The sequence below is a fragment of the Bos taurus genome, unplaced genomic scaffold (genome assembly GCF_002263795.3).
Source record: "Bos taurus isolate L1 Dominette 01449 registration number 42190680 breed Hereford unplaced genomic scaffold, ARS-UCD2.0 Leftover_ScbfJmS_542, whole genome shotgun sequence".
Lineage (NCBI taxonomy): Eukaryota > Metazoa > Chordata > Mammalia > Artiodactyla > Bovidae > Bos > Bos taurus.
This window is the reverse complement of record NW_020191845.1, coordinates 1-9226: the sequence shown is the minus strand read 5'-3', so window position 1 is coordinate 9226 and position 9226 is coordinate 1. Positions and strand designations below refer to the sequence as shown.

The following is a 9226-nucleotide window of genomic DNA, read 5'->3' as shown; positions in this document are numbered from 1 at the left end:
CTTGTTTGTTGTTTTTTCAGTAGGCACATTCTGTGTTTCTTCCTTAGGTAAAGTTAGAATATTCTGTGCTTACATCCTAAGTGAAGCCGTAACATGTCTAGTTTTAGGTAGGTTTTGGGTAGTTTTCTCAGATTTTGGTGGAACAGCCTCTTCTTTTTCATCTTTCTTTTTTGGTCTCGTGAACAGCCAAAGCAAAAGCAACAGACATATTATTAGAAACAAAAGAAAATCAGCAAATATGGTAGCAGGTTCCTCTTGTTCCCCCTTTCTTCTGTTGGGCGCTCAGGGGCTGGGCCACTGTCCACACTGCCTCCTCTGCCTTTTTCCTGGCAGACGGGAGGGCCCCCACCCGTAGTTGCAGTGGCAGTGCTGTCTGTTGTTGCAGACTCCCCTCAAAGAGCAGAGCTGAGGTGAGCAGTTACGTGGAACAGTGGAATAAGAGACACACCTCCTTCTGATGCAGATGTTTTCGGGACACACTTTGTACCATCTTTCACTGCACCAATATCAGCTATTCTTATCCCGAGGTGGTAGTCTGTACCCCAGCAAGTGTTATTTTCGAATTTAGTCCAATGCAGAGTAATATGATCGCTCATTACAGGAATTTCTTTGACGTTCTCACACTGAATCCTCCCACACAGGCTGTCTGCCATGCTGCATCTTATGTATGAGGTTTCTGTGATACCACAGTTACCAAAACGGTCACCTCGGGTATTTATTGCCCTGTAGCAATTCATGTCTGCATTTTTGGCCTCTTTGCCAAAAGATTTGCCTACAGTGTTCATCACGCTGATTGGCATCTCCTTCCATAGCAGTAACCCACCGCCTGTGCAGGAGGCCCCATTCTGCACGTACACATCATCTGGACACTGATTGGTTGTCCCATTGCACCACTCTGGAAAGATCACATTCATTTGCTACTGCCTACACAAGGTGCCTGATTGGCCTGAACATGCAGTTATGGCAACAAAGCCCAAAAGCACATTTGACACCAGCTGTCATAGTGCAGTTTAACTGACAACAGGGATCAGTGTTACATGTCTCTAAGGATCCACAGTCACACTCTTCTCCTGGTTCAACCACACTGTTTCCACAGCGTGGCAACCCTGATGACTGTCTGTGGCTTTGGTGTATTGTACAAACAGGATCTTCTACGACCAATGTTCCAATAATCAGCATAGCTGCAGTTGCTGAATTTAGTTGATACTTCTACTTTTGTAAACATTACGCACCTTGGTGCTCCACACTGACATGTTTTGTATCAAATGATGTATACCCCAAATTATGACCCACGTCATGAGCCACAAATATATGAGTAAAAAGCAATCCCTTCATCATGGAAAGTCTCAATGAACAGCTAAAACGAATTATACACGCTTGTGTATCATAAGCTAGGCCAAATGCTTTACCAAATTTCTTTTTTAGAAAAAATGTGCAATATCATGGGGCAAAACGATTATGTAAGCCCTTTCGCTTCCATTTGCAAAAGTTTCTTCAAGGTAACTAAATGGTTTTCTATTGTAATAAGGCTTCTTTTAGTCCATACCTCCATTCCCTTGAAACGTAACTCAAGATCCATTGGTTTAAACATGTCACTTACTCCATTTAAAATAAGGTATGCTTCTTTCTGCACCATCGAAAGATTACCGTCATGATGAAGATATCGACTGTAATCTATGACCACTGCCACTTCAAGAAAATAGTGGTGGTCCACCAGCCTGTATAGTCACTTTGCATCAAGTGGAATTAATGCTTTCTGAATCTTCAATTGTCCTGCTATTTTTTCATCTGTTAACCCACATCGAAAAGTATGAAAAATTTGTTCCTTATTGTCTAGCTTATATATTAGATGCTCAAATGCAGTAGAAAACCTTTTGGGTTCAATTTCATAAACAATGTCATTTGTCTGTAACATTCCTTGAAAGCCGCCGAAGCAGTTACTGAGGGAAACCAGAGAGTCTGGGTCCCCTCCACATAACCACTGTAATAACAGTCATCCTGGACAAAAGGTTGGTCTTCCAGGAGAACACCCTTGTCTGCGTAGGTGAACACCGGGAAGTTTTTGGACAAAAAATTCTTCTTGACCTTTATATGAACAACATGTCTCTGGCCCCCAAATGCAGTTTGTAAGAGAACCAGCCTTGAAGCTCATGCCTCTGCCAGTGGGTGTTACCCTCCGGGGAATCACCACTTCTGGGGGGCCAAGTCTTTGGCGTGCCCAAGCTGGGGCCATCCAGGAAGGAAAGAGGAATACTTTCAGCCAGACAAGCAGGAGAGTAACCTTCATATACACCAGGAACTCACCAACACCTATCGCGGAGACATCATATCTAGCCATTGGTGGGAAAAAGAGGGCAGGACAGCATACATCAGTGTTCAGTCTCCTCCGTCTGAGCTGATGTATTCAATGTTAACCTTTAGTTTGTTGTCTGGCAAAGTCATGCAGTCAAAGCAGCAGCACTAAAGAAAACAAATAAGTAGAACAGGGACTGGGTGGAGTGATGAGCAAACCAAGATAGAGGAAAAGGAAGGGTACAGGTTAGGATGAATGAGAGTTTGGCTTAAGACATGTCTGACGGGCTCTTAAGTAATGGTGAGGCAGAGTGAGACTGTGTGAGTACAACACGAATGGTGACTTGGCCTACGATGACACTTGTTGAATCTAGAGGAAGGGCACATAGTGATTCGTGATAACAGTTCTTTATGTCTATTAATATGTGCAAAACATTTCCACAATATATAACACAAAAGAGTCTTACTGGAAAGGTGAATGAATATCATCTTCTGATAAAGGAGTCTTGTGTTACACATTTGATGTTATGATAATAAACTATAGGTCCTCCTTTTACTTTACAAGTGAGAATTCTTTAATCATAATACTCAGGAGAGATATAAATATTCGCAGATATTATATTTTCTCATTGTCCATATGATGTATTTCCATGTAACAAGTCATTATTTGTCCTACGTCCTCTGCATTTCTCTTCATCTAAATCTATGAAATTGCAGGCGTCCAGCACTGCTAGCTTTCACAGCTTTGAGGATCTACTGTAATGCTACCTAATGCAATGACTGGTAGACCCAGGTGGCCGTGGGAGGGGGAATATGTTGGGTTGTTGATGGATGTTACTCAAATGTATTTACATTCTATCATACTGTTAAGAAGAACAGCATTTAAAAACCTGTACCCTTATAAAAATGGAAGGAAATCAGGGTAGCTGGGAGGGTAGCAATTGAAAATTGTTATGTACTGAATGCAAAATAACCTTCAGAAGTAAAAAGGAAATCAGTGGCTCCTTGAAGGAGGAAAGCTTGGAGTAAGGAAAATATTGTCTTAGAGTGGCAAAGACATCAAAGTCTCCACATTATCGGACTTTAGGTAATCAGTTCCCGAGTGCAACCTCACATGTATTACTTCATAATAAAAACAGATAATACATATGCCATATGAAAATACCATCTACAGTTATCTCCATCATACAAATGTGTTATCATATATTTGTTAGCATGAAATATGACAACATGCCTGGCTGGCAATACTGATGTTCTGCCTCTTCTTTGACCAAAGCATTTAAAAACATGTAATGTTCATACATAATGGTATACACTTAGAAACATAAATGAACACACAGTCAAGATTATTAACGCGGTCTAGAGCTCTAATTTTGAAACAGAGTTTTAGGGGAAACAGCACATTTAGGATTTTTTAAAAGTGCTTTCAATACTGTATATTTAAAAATGCTTGCTTATTCCTCTTGAATCAATTCTCATGTCATTTATGGAATTTTTCATTTCATAAAAAAGAGAACAACGTCCTGTGAGCTTCACACTTCTTCACAGAAAGCCTCTTATTCCTAGTAAATTCCGCTAACCCTTTAAATCAAAAAAGGATAAGGTGACAATGTGTAGCCCAGCAGAGAAGATTTCCATTCTCAGAAATGGAAATACATGTGCCATAACAGACTAGACATTTGTTAGTAATGTCTTTGATGATCAAACATACTTCCAGACCTCTAAACAGCTAGCCATCTCACTAAGCTGTGCTGTGCTTGGTCGTTTAGTTGTGTCTGACTCTTTGTGACCCCATGGACTGTAGCCCACCTGGCCCTCTGTCCATGGAATTCTCCAGACAAGAATACTGGAGTCGGTTGCCAGGCTCTCCCTTCAGGGGATCTTTCGAACCCAGGGATTGAACCCAGGTCTCCCGCATTGCAGGCAAATTCTTTACTGTCTGAACCACCAGGAAAGCCCCTCATTAAGCTACCATTTACAATACATTCTTACTCTTAAACCAGTTCTCAAATCAGTCCTACATAAGCCTCAAAGAACTGGGCATCTGATTTACTAATGTATTATCCACCAATATTTTGATTTATCTTCTTGGTACCAAGTGAGTGCATGTCTAGCTTAATTTCATAGCTCATTTTCAAAAATGTTTAGACATTGACTTAAGGACATGGTCTGTATCTTAATATCACCTTGACTGCTCTAACTTCTACACATTATGAAACTGTTAACCACAACCTTACTCCTAATAAAAATTCACCCCTCAGATTTATAAATGATGAAGATAACTTTTCATCATATCTCCCCTTTTCAGTGCCCTTTATTTTACGTTTTACTACTGTAGTCTCTGATATTCAATATGCTATCTAGGTTGGTCATAACTTTTCTTCCAAGGAGTAAGCGTCTTTTAATTTCATGGCTGCAGTCACCATCTGCAGTGATTTTGGAGCCCCCAAAAATAAAGTCTGACACTGTTTCCACTGTTTCCTTATCTATTTCCCATGAATTGAAGGGACCAGATGCCATGAACTTCGTTTTCTGAATGTTGAGCTTTAAGCCCACTTTTTCACTCTCCTCTTTCACTTTCATCAAGAGGATTTATAGTTCCTCTTCACTTTCTACAATAAGGGTGATGCCATCTGCATATCTGAGGTTATTGATATTTCTCCTGGCAATCCTGATTCCAGCTTGTGTTTCTTCTAGTCCAGCATTTCTCATGATGTACTCTGCATATAAGTTAAATAAGCATGGTGACAATATACAGTCTTGACGTACACCTTTCAGACTTGATTTTTTTGGGCTCCAAAATCACTGCAGAAGGTGACTGCAGCCATGAAATTAAAAGACACATACTCTTTGAAAGAAAAGTTATGACCAACCTAGATAGCATATTGAAAAGCAGAGACATTACTTTGCCAACAAAGGTCCATCTAGTCAAGGCTCTGGTTTTCCAGTGGTCAGGTATGGTTGAGATAGTTGGAATATGAAGAAAGCTGAGTGCCAAAGAATTGATGCTTTTGAACTGTGGTGTTGGAGAGACTCTTGAGAGTCCCTTGGACTGCAAGGAGATCCAACCAGTCCATTCTAAAGGAGAGTAGCCCTGAGAGTTCTTTGGAAGGAATGATGCTAAAGCTGAAACTCCAGTACTTTGGCCACCTCATGTGAAGAGTTGACTCATTGGAAAAGACTCTGATGCTGGGAGGGATAGGGGGCATGAGGAGAAGGGGACGACAGAGGATGAGATGGCTGGATGGCATCACCGACTCAATGACATGAGTTTGAGTGAACTTGGGAGATGGTGATGAACAGGGAGGCCTGGCGTGCTGGGATTCATGGGGTCGCAAGAGTGGACACGACTGAGCGACTGAGCTGAACTGAATTGTAGTCTTGTTTTAGATCCCGTCAATTCAACCACTGTTGACTAAAATCCTCAACCCAAACTAGTGCAGATTTTTTCACTTGCTTTCACACTCTTAACAAAAACTGTAGAACTGCTCAGGAAGGAAATTACAGAGTATGTTTGTGGTAATTAATGAGTAAAAGGCAGGCTAAAATTGGCACGAGGTACCTGGTGTGTGTGCTGTGTGCTGAGTCATGTCCAGCTCTTTGCCATTCTGTGGACTGTAGCCCACCAGGCTTCTCTGTCCATGGGATTTCCCAGGCAAGAATACTGGAGTGGGTTGCCATTGTCTAGTCCAGGGCATCTTCCTGAACAGGGATTGAACCTGTATCCTCTTTCATCTCCTGCATTAGTAGGTGGATTCTTTACCCCTGAGCCACCTGGGAAGCCTTGAGATGCCTGATACTTCGGTCAAAATGATGAAATAATGAAACTGATACTTTCTTCAACACTTTGTTTTTAATACATTTGAAGCTTTTTTGCCTGCATATAGTGATATTGTTTAACTTGCTAGTTTTCTAAATTTTCTTTTCTGCCTGGATATAGTAATTTGTTCTTAACATGCAGTTTTCTAAATTTTTCTCTTCAGCACCTAGGACCCTCAGCTTAGCGATCTACTGTTTTATCTCCACAAGTAGTTATTAATTGAATTGAAAGGATGGTACTTTAAAACCATAAAGCCACAAAATTTTTGTTTTGTGTATTTAATGCAGAATTTGATACCTCTGTCCTTTATTGTTGCAGCGAGTTGGTGGGGCACTTAACTTTTTAGATTGAGTATTTTTTTTTTTTTTTTCACTATTTAAGTAACCTGAGATCCTGGGGTATTAGGGTACTTTTCTTGTAGGAAGAGGAGCATATTTAACAAATATCAAGGCTCCATAATGAAGGAAGATCCTTAAATGGAATCCTTAAATGGGATCTATTGTGAGGAGAATCCTTGTAATTTTCATCTCTACATTCTATGTATGGGAATACATGGGATGAGAAAAGGACGATAGTCATTATATAGTCCCTGGTCAGGGACTCTAGGGACATTGCTCACGAGGGAATATAACACTTTCACTAGTAATGTGGTACAGTACCGTATACTAGCACACACACTTCAACCTAGACTGCTACATGTTATCTCGTAGATTCCTTTTTTCATCTTTTCCACAGCTTCATCAAATTCAGTCATCTCAGTATCATAATTATCACAGCCTCCTTCCTTTCATTTACAGCCCAATTCAGTATTTTTCAAATTGCAAAAATGCATTTTTATACTATTTTAAAACTCTTAATCAAGTGGAATAGAGCAGAATGGGACATAATTAGGTCATAGACACCCCTCTAGTTTGAAAAAATTCACAAGGAATCATGTTGTGTTGAAGGATGTGTGTTTCTGAATTCACCTGTGCACAAATTCTAGCACTTTTCCCTTTCACAGTTAAATTCTTGAACACTTACCACAGGTAGAATTAATGGTACCATGGTATTTTCTAGTTATGACTTTGTGATACTTTGTGCCACCAAGGTCTGTGAACAAATATTTAAATGGAAACATCCATGACAAAGAACAATGAAAATCTCTCCCCTTTCATCTCTTCCTTATGTTCCAGATTGAAGTGCTTAGCAACAAGGCTCCTTGAGTTCTAAAGACCATGGCAATTGGATAAAGGTCTTCCACATTCTGGCTTTGCCTTGTCCATCATCCTCTAATTACTCCTCAATATGAATAAACCTGAGTATAGTCCTTATTCCCACCCCATGTATTCCCTGCCCGTAGTATAAGTGTTTAGTGTTTTTTATTCATACTTTAGTGCTTTATTCATACTGTGTCCCGCATCTCAGATTATTTCCTAAGCACAAAACCTCATAATGAAACAGTTGAATTGCTTCAAGTTCCAGAAATAAGTTTGATCTGGTTTAAACCATTGTTCAAGGATTGAGGCTTCAGTAACCATCTATGACTTTCACTCTAAGGTCAAGGATAACTTAGAGACATTTCGCATGTGTAAATAAGTGTGCCTCATCCATTACAAGAACTGTTGTCAGTAAAGAAGTGGCACAAAGAGATTACAAAGAAGAGCGAGATGAAGAAAGTAGAGTGTGGGTGGTGATGCTAGCATCGTAGTGGCATAAGTTGTTCCTATTTTCTCTCCGCTTCATTTTACAGTTAATTTACCACCCTTGTATTAGCAAGACTGTTGATGCCAGGAGGGAGTTTGGGAAACAGTCATCATTTGTGCATCAGAAAATAAACAAGAGCTTGTTAAGGCCTTGAATTCCTTGGAGTTGGATTAATAGTACCCACGGGGCTTCCCAGGAAGCTCAGTGGTAAAGAACCCGTCTGCCAATGCAGGAGACTTGGGTTCGATCCCAGGGTCAGAAGATACACTGGAGGGGGAAATGGCAACCCATGCCAGTATTCTTGCTGGAAAATCCTGTGGACAGAGGACAGTGGCGGGCTACTGTACATGGGCTCACAAAGAGTCAGACATGACTAAACAACTGAGCACACACACATGGTCTTTTCTAGCTGTAGCCCTGCCATTGGAGAAGGCACTGGCGACCCACTCCAGTGCTCTTGCCTGGACAATCCCATGGACGGAGGAGCCTGGAAGGCTGCAGTCCATGGGGTTGCTAAGAGTTGGACACGACTGAGTGACTTGACTTTCACTTTTCACTTTCATGCATTGGAGAAGGAAATGGCAACCGACTCCAGTGTTGTTGCCTGGAGAATCCCAGGGACGGGGGAGCCTGGTGGGCTGCCGTCTATGGGGTCACACAGAGTCGGACACAACTGAAGTGACTAGGCATAGCATAGCATGTATGTGAACGCTAAGTTGCTTTAGGGTCTGACTCTCTGTGACCCTATGGACTGTAGCCAGCCATCAAGTCCCTCTGTCCATGGATTCTTCAGGCAAGAATATTGGAGTGGTTGCCATACCCTCCTCCAGAGGATCTTCCCCTGTCTCTTATGTCTCCTGAATTGGTAGGTGGGTTCTTTACTGCTAGCACCACCTGGGTAGACCAAAGCTAGAGGTAGTAACAGAATTCCAGCAGAGTTATTTACAATCATGAAAGATGATGCTATTAAAGTGCTGCACTCAATATGTCAGCAACTTAGGAAAACTCAGCAGTGGCCACAGGACGGGAAATGGTCAGTTTTCAGCTCAGTCTTAAAGAAGGGCAATGCCAAAGAATGTTCAAACTACAGTACAGTTGCCCTCATTTCACATCGAGGCAAGGTAATTCTCAAATCCTGCTGTGTCCTGCAGGGCTTCAGAGCCCTCACCAAAGTCACCCACTAGCCTCAGCCCAGGCCTTGGGGCAGCAGTGAACCTCTCTCCCATTCTGCTCTCTGCAACCTAATAGCAGTGGCAGTGTGCTGGGTCGCAGTCTGTGGGACCTAGTGTCCCACTTTGGGTGGCCTGAGGAGCCTGAGAGCCAGCTGGGTTGGGCGCCTGGCTTCTTTAGAGATGACAGCTGGGTGGAGCCTGGGGACCCGGCCCTGAGGGAGCTGCCAACTGAGTTCTGTCTCCTCTTAGCCAGGAC

The 9226-nt window shown here is 41.8% G+C and overlaps 1 pseudogene; it reads right to left on the bottom strand.

Annotated features, from left to right (window-relative positions):
* Positions 1-1456: 1456 nt before the first annotated feature.
* Positions 1457-7221, bottom strand: LOC112445723 (disintegrin and metalloproteinase domain-containing protein 20-like; annotated as a pseudogene).
* Positions 7222-9226: the final 2005 nt, after the last annotated feature.